Here is a 15670-nt window from a genome sequence, read left to right as displayed (position 1 = left end):
TACAAGATATATTACGATTAACAAAATGTTAATTTTCGAATTCAATCAATATATGCACGTCATACTTGTAAACATTCACTTCTGTACTTGTCTGTGCACATGCATATGGGTGCGTGTGTGCTCGGCAGACTGTACTAATTTGTACAAGGAGATGAAGTGGTGTTACCATGGCAACTATTTTCTAGCCATATGGACTCATTAATTGGGTGGGGGTGACCCATCCATGAATGCTAACATTTCCTAGGTAAGTCGATTTAATTACTGGTGATATTCATCTCAGCTTTTGCAAGGCCTAATAATTTTTTTTTTATAGATTTTTGGGGCAGAACTGGATTTTGATAACGTTTGTTGCCTGACAAGCTGTCAGTGTCAGATCTGACAAATTTCCTTGATTTTCATTGACCGAGTCTGACTGGTACTACGGTGACTGTCAGAAAAAACAGACTTTGTTGAATAAAACCTCCAACAAATATTTTCTTGAAATACTCCCTCATAGAAGTTATTTACCAGTTTTTGAGCTACTAGGGAGTGTTTCATCAACATTTTTGTTCAACAAGTTGTCAGATCTGACAACTTTCCTTGATGCTGATTGGCTAAGAAGCAGTGTTACTACATGGTAACTGTCTGATAAAATGGGACTTGTCGGATAAAACATCCGACACTCACTTTCATGAAACACTCCCATGAACTCCATGAATTTGATTGATCAAACGCTACTTAGGACAGAATCCAAGCATTTTACTGTGTTGCTACGAAAACAAATTTTAGCATACTGTAAGCAAAGAATTGACAATAAGGGGGGAATATTGTTGTTTTGCATTGCTTTCGATTCTAACACATCTTTTTTTAATATATCCTGAATATAACAGATTAATTTTATAAAAACACAATGTAGGCCAATATTAATTCTTGAAGATGAATATAAAAATTGGATGTACATCAGATATGCTTTTCACACTGCACTTTTTTCCCTTAACCCCAGGAAATTGGTGGGGCTAAGGGGGGTCTTAGCCCCACCAATTTCCCGGGGTTAAGCTTAGCCCACTTTGTTTTCACATTATTTTTTAGCAAAGTGGGCTAGCGAGGTAAATAGTATGGTACTATCTGGCCCTGCAAAAAAGCAGTGTTAGCCTGCTTATTGTGGTGCTAGCACCACAATTGCGGTGCTAATAGAGGAGGCGCGATAGCTCAGTCGGTAGAGCGGGGGATTCGTATTCCAGTGACCCGGGTTCGATTCACACTTGATGCGCTATTGCCCTTTGGTAAGGCATTAATCCTCATTACCAGGTCCTTCGGAGAGGACCTTAAGCCGTCGGTCCTCTGGTTGCTTGCTTACAAGCATGCATGCTTTCTTAGCAATCAGGTAAAAAAAAATCCCAATCAATCAATCAAAGAGATGCAGTGTGAATCGAAAATGGGCTAAGGAAAAGTGGGGCTAAGCATTAGCCAATCACAGAAGTCGAAATTGCACGTTAATCACGCTCTGTGTGGTAAAATCATCAATATTCATGAGCTGTGTGATTGCCCAGGGTTAAGGCGTTAACCCCGGCTAAGCAAATAGTATGGGGTTAAGAAAGACAGTGTGAATAGAAAAAAAGATAGTATGGGTTAAGGGTAATATGGGGTTAAGGAAATGCAGTGTGAAAAGCATAAGAGAGTAGAAACCAGGATACATGGCTGCTTTAATACGTCAACTCAAGCCAAGCACTTTAGCGACAGGATCGCTTTGTCAGCCATAATTACCCATAATGAGCCACATAATTTGATTTGTCTTTTTGACAATACCATATGATTGATGGGCAAGGTAACAAGACTGTGGGCTCGGAAACTCTTCTCCTAAACAATCAAGTTCTTTGAACTTTCAGCACGAGGGGGGAAACTCTTCGTGGAGGAAGTGCACTCTCATAGTGAACCGAGACTCTCGCTTTGTCCATCAGGGGTCTTCAAAATGTGTTTCCTTGCAATATTTTGTCCCTTCTAGGGAAGTAATCCATATCCTGTATGAGCTGACTTTGAAATTCTAAGTTTTACAGCTGTGCAATTGCAAAGAAAAGTCAATAAATCTGGAGTAAGATACCGGTATCTCATTTCAACACAAATGCATATCACAGATTTATGGGTCTTGTTTTTAAAAAGGGGTTTTGCAAGGACCTTCTTGTATCAACAATTATTATATAATGAAATCCAGTCTGGGGTCACTGTTTACTCCATCATCAACGCAATGATATAATTAATATCATTTATTGAACATTTTTTAGAATTAATTGGAAGTTAAATAATCATGATTTCTCAAACCCTGGTTTACACGATACATAAAAAATCAGTGATGCAAAAGATAATCCTTTCAAGGACTGTTTCATGAAACTTACATAGAATTTGTATTTTTTTTTTTTTAATAAAACATCTTTGTACTTTTATTTGGGTCTGCATGTTACACTATATGTTGACCCAGGAGATGAGGTCAGGAAGGGGCACAAACTTTTTGAAGAGTATTGTGGTATGTATTGCGAACTAAATCAAACCAGAAACTCATCTGCAGTGAGTTCATTTTATAACGCATTTACATGTACATGTAGAATTGGTGTTGAATTTTATGCCTTCCGAAACTCCTAGAATTTTTTTTTACCAGCCCAAAAGTTGGTTAAAATTTGAACCTAATTCAATTTGGATACAGTTTCGCATCAGTTTTTGTTTTTGCCTACATAGTTTGGTTAAAAATGTTCAGAGGGTACACAAACCAGCTCTTTTCTGAGAAACATTGATCGTAAATACACCCCTTTGTGAGCTTGCAATCAGCGTTTAAAGAAAAAGGATGTGCATGTTTTGAACTGTAAACAGATATTAAACAAAAGTTTGATCTTGGCCTAAAACACAACCTGCAGAGATCCAAACTTGCTGATGAAAACAACTGGAAGAACTCATTAGGCGGTTTCAAACCGCCTCGATCACAAGAATCCCTGTTAAATTACGAGAACATTTTTAGGCTAAAAAATACCCATTAATTATTCCTGCATTCACACCGCCCCGAAGCATACCCTTCGGAATAAATTCCTGAAGTTAGGAGCATGCGCAGTATGGTCTAATAAGCAGGCAAGGCGCGAGATTCAAAACCACTAGCCCAGCAGCCACCCACGGCGCCCGCGCCCAACGACACGCTGGGCTATAAGTTCCCGTAAATTGCTTTCACATTGCCAAAATACCTGCGACCTTGGAAAAATCCCCGCGAAAGTTCTCGTAATTTCGCCAAGTACCTACTATTTAGCGGGTATTTTCTTTCGGGGAAATTACGCGTAGTTTGCTTTCACATTACCAAAATACCTGGTATTTTCTGATCGGGGTAAAATTCCCGATCAGAGAATACCTGGAACTGACGAACTTCGAGGCGGTCTGAAACCACCAATTGATCGCACATACAGTATGCACCCCTTTGTGAGCTTACAATCAGCGTTTAGAGAAAAAGGATGTGCATGTTTTGAACTGTAAACAGATATTAAACAAAAGTTTGATCTTGGCCTAAAAAACAACCTGCAGAGATCCAAACTTGCTCATGAAAACAACTGGAAGACCTCATTGAAAGTAGGAAGGGTGGATACTGTTCTCTGAGGCTGAGGATACTGCTGATTGGTGCTCATGAACAATCCCAACTAATCACTTTCCATCTCATGACAGAATAATATCGAAACAAGATTTGTTTGAAATGATATGTAGAAATAAATGAACATTGAATCAAATGGCCCTACAGGCTTGGATATTGTTAATCAAACTTTCAAACCCTTTCGAGAAGATGATTTCTACAGGGGAAAAATCTCCAAAATCACAATAAATACAAGGATACATACATTCATGAGAGCCTGATTTTATGTTGTTCTCCTTACGGGGGAAATGTATTGCAGAAATTTCTAAAACGTTTTATATTTTCTAGCACTTTTTTCTAATTCATAACACAAAGCTATCAAGAAGACTAAATGTGAAATTACAAGAAACATTTTCAAAGCTAATCCTTCGCAAAGTTTCACATTCATTGGTTTATATATTTTATCTAAAAAATAATTTTACTACACAAAGTATGAAATAGTATGAAAATTAGATTTCAGTTTTAAAATTCCAATATTGCCAGAAAAACTGCAGAATCTATGACATTTCATTTCAAGATAATTGGTTTCCAACTGAATTCTAATCAGTACTTGGTTTTATTCATTGGGTCACAGATGAGTGAGATGACATAAAAAAAAATTTCCTGATAAGATAAGTGAAATTATAGCACTAAAATTATTTTATGACTTTCCTTAAAGAACAAGTACATCCCCAAAAAAAGTTGATTTTAATAAAAAATATAAAAAAATCCAACAAGTATAACAAAAAAATAATTCATCAAAATTTAATGTAAAATATGAAAGTAATTACATTTCTGTTTTGCTTAATTCCACAAACAGTTATATGCACATCCTGGTCAGTATGCAAATAAGGAGACTGATGACTTCATCCACTCACAATTTATTTTGTATTTTATTAAATATTATATGAAATATGACATATTCTAATTTTCTCCTTATTGTCAAGAAAAACAATGATTAATTCCTCCCTGAACATGGGGAATAAGCATTGTTTAAAACTATATGGTTAAAGTCAAGTTGGTCTTTATTGTCAAATCTGCAAAAAATGGAATATTGTACAATTCAAACAATAAAAAACAAAAGAAATAGTGAGTGAGGGACATCATCGTCTGTCTCATTTGCATGTCACTGAGTTGTACACATCACTGCTTTATGAAAAATAAGTGCAATTTTTAAATAAAATGTCAAAACTTTCTTATTTCACATCCGAATTTGATGAAATTTCCAGTGTTATGCTAGTTTGATTTTTCTCTATTTATTCAAATCAACAGTTTTCTGGGGTGGACTTGACCTTTAATATGACCAGTATAGTGACAACAGGGATATGAAATATTTATTACAAGTTAACAAGAAATAATTTCCCCTTCTTTCATTGTATTTCCTCATTACCAAACCAAAGTTAACTTAAAATAAAAAATTCTACATCTTGCCAATAAAAATATATATTGTATGCAGATTTATTATTATGCAAACATCCTGTAAATGTTCAAAGAAGAGATGGATGTGGTGATAACCTACAGGTAAACAACACGTACAGGTTTTATCTCATCAAATTGCACTATATTTCCTTGTAGTGGTTAATGATTTCTAGATAAACAATGCACATACATGTATCTCTGAATCACACCTTATGGGCTCTCAAATACTGTATGTTATTAACAGGGGAAGTTCATCCTGACGTGATGTTGGTTTGATGAACCAAGAAAATGAAAGGTACCACAGCCCCCCCCCCCCCCAATTCATAAAAATTGTTATAATAACAAATTTGCAATAACAGAACACTACTAAATTCTTGAATCTGATTGGCTGATATTAAATCTGTTTTGCATTTGTTGTTATACATGTAAGAAGTCTTAATGAAACAAGACCCAGGTTAACAAAGGCTTGGTAAACATCCAACCATGAATAAAACATGGATACATGATTTCTTTTGTAAAAGACATCATGAAAAGTATTAATAAGATTTGCGATTTGTGCAATGTCAAGTTTGCAAACTCCATCATGCAATATATGTATGCTGTGTATCATAAATTCCATGAAAAAAGTTCACCCTCAAAAAGAAAACAAAAAAAGCAGATTTTCTTCTGTCTGAAATCATCTCTCCAACTTGAATATGAAAAAGATTTGGATTAGGAAAACTTTAGTACTGTATGTTAGAAGCAAATGCCTAGGTTGATAATCGAATCAATTAGTTGTGGACTGTACAAAAAAAAGTCAAGCAGAACCAAATCTGACAAAGCAATCTACAGTACAGAGAGGCTCAACATCATACTAAAAAATAAAGATGACACAAATTACCATAGTCAGAATGACTAATCACTATAGCAAAAGCAGCTAGAATCTTCAACTTTGTACTGTGTGAAACTTTTCACTTATCGGTACTAATATGAAATCTGTGATAATTCAAATAGAAAGTCATGCCATTTGTTTTTATATTTACTGTCTTTTTGCAGTATATGTATGTGGAGAAATGTTTTGTAAAAAAGCTAGATTATCCAATGTCCAGTTTGCAGGTACTACATGTATGAAAGATACATGTAAGTATTAAGCTACAATCATTTTCGATTTTTTTTCCCTTAACTTAAAGTACATGTAGGCATAAATGAATGCAGATGAAAGTTAAAGTATACATACAAAATTAATGAGTATGCATGCAATGCGAATGTCACATGTACATGTAGCTGTACTCTGACACCAAAAGAAACAGAATCTTCAATTCATTCTCAAACTCTTGCCCATGGCTAAAACTGTCTAGACACTAATTAGGCCAAAGGTCAAGGGGTCATTATCTTTCATGAACTGGTCAGTCAAGTCAAGCCGAGAAGGCAGTAAATATCCAAAGTTGTATTAAATTGACCATGACACATGTGTTCAATCTGTCTGCATCCTGCTCTCATACCTGGACACAAATTGCTTGACCCATCTGGGGGACCGCAAAGAAGACAAAAACAAGTGTTTCAGGTCAAGTCCTAGGAACTGAGGCCACAGAAATTTAGGGTCAAAGAGTTCACTCAATAATACAGCATACATGGGGCCTGCAAAAGGGAATCTGTAGTACTTGACCAAACGGTCAACGGCTGCTCCGATGCAAAATCTGCTCATTAAGCCAAACATAAAACTTAATCTCCAAAACTAAATAAACCCTTATCCTCATCTTCACATTATTCTGAACCAAAAGTCTATTAGAATCCTAACTCTAACCCTCTGAGATATCAAGAGTGGAGCAAATGTTGCAGGAGCAAGTGTCCTGTCACCATTTTCACCGACCAAACAGGGTCTCAATCGGGAAACTATAACAGCACAATAAGATTGTTGCTCAGAGCTCTGAGGAAATCCTGAACTGAAATCCTGTATCAACTTTTGGTAATTAAAACCGATTATTCACTTTTAAAAGTTAGAGATCATATACAGGCCTAAATAATCAAACACATATTGTGTAAAAGATGTGATCTGAAATCCAGTATCTAGTACAGGCACGACATTCCTTCAATTATCAATATTCAAGTATTTACATGTTAGTCTGTACATGTACGTAGGCTACAAGGATGTTCATAATCATAGGTTTAAAAATATTATGCAAATTGATGGAGATGCCAAACAATTTTCTGACAATTACAATTCAGCAATGAGAAAAATGAAATTCGTTTCCTCAAGATGAATAAGTTTTTATTGAGAGGCATAATCATATTTTAGAGGAATATGCAGAGGAATATGTAATGTTAATAAAGACAAAGGTAAATAAGCTGCATACAAAATTACAAATGATGGAATTTGGTTGTTTCTGTTGTTAATGTTGCTTCGTGCACCAATTGTTTCAGAGATCTCTAAGCTGCTAAGGATTCAAATCTGTGAAAAGAAGCCTCAATTTATTACTTGTTCTTTAAAATCTACCAAAGAATAAAAACTATGCAGGATTATGATCTCATCTTGACCCTTTCTTACTATCACTCCTGTCAGCCCTGCCTTGATGAGCTCTCGTCTCTTACGGTCTAGTTAACCAGTAGCTAGGGGAATTCCCCTAGAGATAGGAGGGGGCTAATATTTTGACAGCCATTCCTGCCAGTTTGTTCAGGCCTAATCTTCATCTATCGCACATCCCCCTCCTTGCCCTCCCAGACGTATCGCTGTGAATCTGACCCGAAGCCCTCGATCTGTCGGATCGCCAGCGCACCAACTGTCTAGGTCAATCAACATCAGTGACATGATTTCCCCTGCCGCTTCCTTCCCAGGTTTGCGCATTCAGTCACTACAAATGACTAGACCTACCCCTGTTCTATCCTGCATTGGTAATTAGGTAAAGGGTATCATTAGTGAAGATAATGGATGTCAATCTACTGGAAATGGATCAAAACTGCCATAAGCATGTACATGTAGGTACAGTATAGAACTATGGAACGGAGTCTTACTGAAATGGGATATATTCTGACACCTTTTTTTTAATAAAGGATGAATAAGAAAGATCCTGTTCATAAAATATGATTCAATTAAACCAAGTCCTATACATGTTCAAGAACAAAGTAAATGTCATTAAAAATAATTACTTTGCATCTTTTGGTATTTTTCAAATGAGGGTAATCAAAGTAGGACTACTAAATGTGGACATGAAATTTTCCCCTACACTGTACAAGCAGTACTTCTTTTTCTCTCAATCTATAGACTATAGATGCAAAAGTACAACGCCTCCATATTCTAAATTCGAGATGCACAAACTGATGCCTTTGCTTTCCACGGATGATGATAAACCGAATGAGATTTCCCTAAAGGTTATCAAGCCAATCTACAACTTCACCCTTCGGCCCACCAGAAAGCACTGTCTCAATGAATTCGCGTTGACAAGACTCTCTTCCCTCCCTCTTTCCTGCCGTTACACGATTCTCTTCCTCTGCCGTAATTTGAACAGTAGGGGGAATGACGGGAAAACCGGGGGAAAGGTCGTTGGATCACGGCTAATTAAAATCAAGGATTACCGCTCCTCCTTCCACAAGAAGCCATCCTGGAAGCTTTCCTTCCACTATAAGTATTTCTCATTTTCATCTAATTTCATTAATCTAGTATTCAACTGTCTTTAGTCAATAATATCAAAATTAAAAATTGTCCAATGCATAGAAAGACATCTTTAATATGCCATGATAGCAACTATTCATGTACTACACTAAAATTTAAGACTTTTAACTGAAAAAAAACAGTGTATTAATGCGAAAATAATAATTTTTGTGCTCCAAACACGTCTTGATAGTCACTCACTGCCACAATGGACAGTGGAAAGTACATGTAAATGCAAGGATCCGATGACCGGGATAATAATATATATGTAAAGCGCTTAGAGACGTCATTCCGATGTGTTAAGCGCTATATAAATGCGGAATATTATTATTATTATTATTACAAGTGTAGTACGGAATACCATGCTGATAACCTTTCGGTAACATGTGTGCATTGCTTAAGAAAAATTACTAGAGGTTTGCATTTTATTATTGTGATAAAGCAATCTTTTATCATCACCTAGTGTTATCACTGGTGTAAATTCCAATCCTTAATAGGGGCAAGGGCAACTTCAAACAAAAAGTGGAAAGACAAATTTCCAGCTGGAGGTTATCAGTACACAGAAGTTATATTTGGGAAAAGAGGACCCAGTAGTCTAAATATTGTCAAACAAAACAAAGCAGTTCAAAACTAAAATTAGAGAGCGATTTTGTTCAAAATGAAATGCTTTAACCTGTTTTAACCATCAACTGAGCACTATTCACAGGTCTTTGTATAATGTAAAGTTAAAAGATACCACTGTAGGCCTATTCGTATGTTCTCTCAAAAGGTTTATACAGCAGTGACTGACCAATGTTTATTAAAACTGTCAAAACAAAGGCCCTATCATAAAGAAGTTGCTTCATGGTGTAAATTTTGAGCATTTATCTGAACTTTTATCCTCTATCAGAAATTCCACTGCATGACACACCTTGAACCCAAATAACCTCACTCCCATGCCATGATAATATTTCTTCTAATTATTTTAATCTTCCAACATTTCCAAACTATAATATCCAGTTTTTCTTCATAGCAACCCACAATTTCTGCACAATACAATTATATTTATATACATAGACAAAAATTGCATCTGTTTGTAAATAGCAAGAAAATAAAGTACACCAGTTACACTTTATTTGGCAGTAAATTTTAAAAAAAGTACTTCATTATCAAGAATAATATTATTAGAAGAAATCAACGATCTCATAGTATGAAATAAGACTAGCAATGCCTTGTTTCCTACATTCCTTATTGTATGTAAATTACCAAAATAAAAAATATGAGATTTTGCATTTCCTAGTGCATGCCATGTTTTATCAATAGACAATACAATAAGGCACTGTACTTGACAAGATTTAAAGGGATAACAAAGTTATTTCCTGTAATTGTAGCAGTGGATCTCCGCCGAATAAACAGTAAGGCGAGGCGTCAAAACCCCAAATGCGTTCCAACGCGTGCATAGCCATTGTTCCATAATGAGAGTGTGCAAAGGAGTTCCAAGAGATTAGTACGAAGTACCGTTATATTCTACATTAAAGCTAATTTGCATAATCCGTACACGCTGGGGAACGGGGCAATTATTATCTCGATCGCTATTGGCTAATCCGCCGGAGCGTCGCACGAGAATACACTGAATAGTGCAGGTTCACATACACACACACACACAGCGCGCCAGCGTACACTTCACATAAAATGAGGTCAGTGTTCGGCGTGCACGTCGGATCAACATTTGCAGCGAAGCTTTGCAGCGAATGCAGCGCGTGAGGTGCGGCCGGATCTACGAGAGGGGGGAATAGGGGATGCCTGGGGCTAGCTTCCTGTACAAAGTACCAATTAAAAAAAAAAAATCCGTGTTTACGAGAGTCGCGCAAGCAAAACGGTGGCGGATTAGGACATGCTTTTAAATTGTTTTGAGGGGCGAACGAGTGAAAATATATTTTGTATACCTTTCGTTATGAACCCCCGTTCTCCATGACGAAATGTAATTGACGAAAGGAAAGTAAAACAAAATAGAAGTCACAAACATCTCAGAATAGTTTGCGATCTATCAGGACATGTTTTAAAATTGATTTTAGGTGTCAACAAGTTAAAATATATTTTATATACCTTTCGTTGTGATCCCTTGTTCTCCGTTAAGAAATATTAAATAAGTCTTTTCTCGACGATGTTGGAAACGTAAATAAAACAGAATAGAAGTCACAAACATCTCAGATGGGTGTGCGATCTATCACAACATGTTTTAAAGCTGTTTTTAGGGGTTAACAAGTTAAAATAGATTTGATATACCTTCCGTTATGATCCCCTGTTCTCCGTAAAGAAATATTAAAGATGCATTTTCTCGAAAAAGTTGGAAACGTCGATAAAACAAAATAGAAGTTGGTAGCATCTCATATTTATTGGTGATACATATTTTTCGAGGGGTCAACAAGTTAAAATATATTTGATATACCTTTCGTTTTGATCCCTTGTTGTCCGTTAAAAATATTAAATACGTCTTTTCTCGACGATGTTGGAAACGTAAATAAAACAATAGAAGTCACAAACATCTCAGATGGGTGTGCGATCTATCAGGACATGTTTTAAAATTGTTTTTAGGTGTCAACAAGTTAAATTATATTTGATATACCTTTCGTTGTGATCCCTTGTTCTCCGTAAGGAAATATCAAATACGTCTTTTCTCGACGATGTTGGAAACGTAGATAAAACAAAATAGAAGTCACAAACATCTCAGATGGGTGTGCGATCTCTCAGGACATGTTTTAAAATTGTTTTTAGGTGTCAACAAGTTAAAATAGATTTGATATACCTTTCGTTATGATCCCTTGTTCTCCGTTAAGAAATATTAAATACGTCTTTTCTCGACGATGTTGGAAACGTAAATAAAACAGAATAGAAGTCACAAACATCTCAAATTGGTGCGCGATCTATCAGGACATGTTTTAAAATTGTTTTTAGGTGTCAACAAGTTAAATTATATTTGATATACCTTTCGTTGTGATCCCTTGTTCTCCGTTAAGAGATATTAAATGCGTCTTTTCTCGACGATGTTGGAAACGTAGATAAAACAAAATAGAAGTCACAAACATCTCAGATGGGTGTGCGATCTATCAGGACATGTTTTAAAATTGTTTTTAGGTGTCAACAAGTTAAAATAGATTTGATATACCTTTCGTTATGATTCCTTGTTCTCCGTTAAGAAATATTAAATACGTCTTTTCTCGACGATGTTGGAAACGTAAATAAAACAGAATAGAAGTCACAAACATCTCAAATTGGTGCGCGATCTATCAGGACATGTTTTAAAATTGTTTTTAGGTGTCAACAAGTTATATTATATTTGATATACCCTTCGTTGTGATCCCTTGTTCTCCGTTAAGAGATATTAAATACGTCTTTTCTTGACGATGTTGGAAACGTAAATAAAACAGAATAGAAGTCAAAAACATCTCAAATGGGTGTGCGATCTACCAGGACATGTTTTAAAATTGTTTTTAGGGGTCAACAAGTTAAAATAGATTTGATATACCTTTCGTTATGATCCCCTGTTATCCGTTAAGAAATATTAAAGATGCATTTTCTCGACAAAGTTGGAAACGTAGATAAAACAAAATAAAAGTCACAAACATCGCAGATGGGTGTGCGATCTATCAGGGCATGATTGAAAAAAATTCGAGGGGTCAACAAGTTAAAATAGATTTGATATATACCTTTCGTTATGATCCCTTGTTCTCCGTTAAGAAATATTAAATACGTCTTTTCTTGACGATGTTGGAAACGTAAATAAGACAAAATAGAAGTCAGTTGGTAGCCTTTCATAATTATTTGCGATCTATCAGGACATCTTTTAAGATTGTTTGAAGGTGACAACAGGTTAAAATATATTCTATATGCATTTCGTTATGATACCTTGTTTTCCGTAAAGCATAGGCGGTTCGGGGCGCGAGGGACTCCCCCCCCCCCCCCCCCTCTTGGACGAGCAAAAAAAGATAGAAAAAAGGGAAAAGAGGAGGGAAAAGAGAGGAGAAAAAAGAAGAGGAAGACGAGTGAATAAAATAAGATGAGGGAAAGACTTGGGGGAAAAAAATCTTTCATGTCACTCTATACAATTTTCGCTCGCGCTTCGCCCTCGCATTGCCTGTTAGGTGATTTTCATATCTTGTTCAATGAGTTTAGATATCAAGTTTGAAAGTTAATTTACAAAACACATTTCACGTCGGAAATTTAACTTCATTATTTTGTGTGATTTACAAATTGATTTTTAAAAAGTGCTCTGTAAACATGTCAGTTTTATGGTCTGAATATTAATATTTTCTGTTCGTGCTGCGCACTCGCGAATTTTGATTGGTACCTATTATTCTCGTGCATTCCATAAATTTTCAAAATATCCCTTTTTGGGTCTGATTGTCAAATCGTATCAAGGTTATACCGAGGTTGTTTTACCTGACTGCTAAGAAAGCACGAATGCCTGTGAGCAAGCAACCAGGGGACGAACGGCTTAAGGTCCTCTCCGAGGGACCTGGTAATGAGGATAAATGCCTTACCAAAGGGCACTAGCGCACCACTTGGGAATCGAACCCGGTTCACCGGAATCCGAAACCCCCGCTCTACCGACTGAGCTATCGCGCCTAAGCTAGCGCTGCACGCTTGCATTTTGATTGGCGAGTTATGTATGTCTCAATATTGATTATACAACAAACTACTTGAAATCCCCTTTTCATGACAGTTTATCAAAAAAATTGGCTCACGGTTTGCGTTCGCATTAATGATTAAATATATTAACTTGATGCATCATATTTATATTTACAAAGGTGCTTGAAATGTCCAGATTTCAGGCCATAATATCATCAGATTTCGCGCCCTCATTATGCATTCATGAATATTTAAGATATTTCGGGTGATTTCATGCAACGGTCTAGAGTGGGCCATAATGTGCCTGCACTGTACATCTATAGGTCCTTGGTTGAAGTCAACGATCCTATAACGACCCCTTGAACCTGAATTGGGTCAATTACGCCGTCTAGCACGTTTTGAGAACAATGGATGAAGGTGTGAAAATCACAAAGCAGCTAACAATAGGAAAAATCCGTTTCAATTGAAGTTATGCTATAGATTGCGTATAGCGGTTTGAATGTGAAACCCTGAACATGCTGAATGCCTCATTGTCTGTATGTTACTACTGTGTACTAGTAGGTCCATGGTTATAGACTCTATTATAGTTGCGTGCATGTCTTCTCCAAGCCGATTCATAGCTTGTCGGTGTCTTTAATCATGGACCTATGAAAAGATGGACGATTAACGCGAGCATTTCTTTGACCCAATGATAGTCACCGTCACCTGGTTATGCGCATCTTAATGAGAACATACAGGTGTTGTAACAATAGCAATTACCATGACTACCAAGGGTATCTGATCACTCAAAGACGTAACAGTTTCCCGGTCTTGATTTTTGTTGGCTGATCCCCTGTTTCAGTATGTGCCTTTCAGTCAATATGCTTCATATATGGATCAGCAAACTTGAGAAGCAGACGATTTTTATGATATAAAATATGATATTATTCGATCCGCTAACTACCGCTCACACATAAGGACCTCAATAACATTGAAAGATACACGATCTACACATGTTATGTGCCACGTATATCTGGAATATTATGGAGAAACTTGGGAAATTGAATTTTAAATGGTAAACAATCAATCACAATATTGCCTCTATATTAAAATATGCAGACATTTCCCCAAATAAAACACATGGAACTAAGATTAACAAAGGTAAACAAAAACTGCACATGGATTATCCATTATTTCATTGATTTTCTATCAACTGCGCATATAATTTGTGAAATATAAATGTCCAATCACGAACTAATTCAGTCCCTTCTCACGGTGACGATCATAGGACCAAAGAAGACTAGTATGAAGAGAATGTTATTCAGATGACAATTACCGTCACCTGTTAGTGAATTCATTATCTAAGCGATGAATGTCCATCTCTTCATAGGTCCATGCTTTAATGCACGTAAAATACAAATATACATGTAACTCTAGGTCCCATTATAGGGCATTTTTAACGGAATCGCCGATGAGATAATTTTGACAAAACAAAAATGAATCACACTAATTATGCAGCAGCTATGTTTCTAAACATTACACGATCAAAGAAAAGACACGGGATGATATTTATTAAATTTGTTAATGGCGGCTGGTCTTTATGATAAAAACATAGGTCTATTTTATCTTTAAGACATGAGAAAACAAATAAATCAATTATATAATTAATGTGTGTGTTTTACTTTTTACAAACGTGTATCAATCGAACATGCTGACTACATGAAGAGTGTTGAGGTCCATTACATGATTTATTGGTATTTACACCGAGTTCTCAAATAATGGTACAAGATTTTAGAAAAGAAGTTTTGAGTGTCATCTCGTGTACATCAAATCTTAGCAAATGTTAAAAAGTTTCTGAAATGTCAATACTGTGAAAGTATATGCACTTCATTAAACGTGGACATCAGCAGGGTGGTCTCCATTAAAAGGATTTTTTTTTTGCCCTGTCGATGTGTACCTCTCTTCGATGTACGGAGGCGATCGGAGCTGCACCCCTTCCCTATTGTCAGTGAGAAAGGAAGAAAGTGATTACTCGAGATGGAGGGAGAAAAAGAGGAAGAGGATCTGTTATGGGAGGAAGAAACATAATAGAACGGTAGGGCCGGAAGGAGAGGTTGGCCATATAAAATTATGAAAACATTCAGGTCACTGTATCAAAATCAAGTTCAAGTTTATTTATTCAAAGTTTAAAAACAAACATCACATTATAATAAAAATAAATATAGGCATGCAATGCGATGTAAATGACTACAGTAAAAGTATGATATTGTTTTAATGAAATGTACTCTGGCTTCTCTTTTTTTTTCTCTGTTCATTTCCCTGATCACTTCAATCTTATGTAAATATTGGCCTAGTATATATTATCAATTATCATTGATGTGTAATTTATGGCGAACATTTGATGTAAAGGATTTGTATGTGATAAT

The sequence above is a fragment of the Lytechinus pictus genome, chromosome 12, assembly GCF_037042905.1.
Source record: "Lytechinus pictus isolate F3 Inbred chromosome 12, Lp3.0, whole genome shotgun sequence".
Lineage (NCBI taxonomy): Eukaryota > Metazoa > Echinodermata > Echinoidea > Temnopleuroida > Toxopneustidae > Lytechinus > Lytechinus pictus.
The sequence above is the reverse complement of the archived record's forward strand: the minus strand, read 5'-3'. Positions refer to the sequence as shown.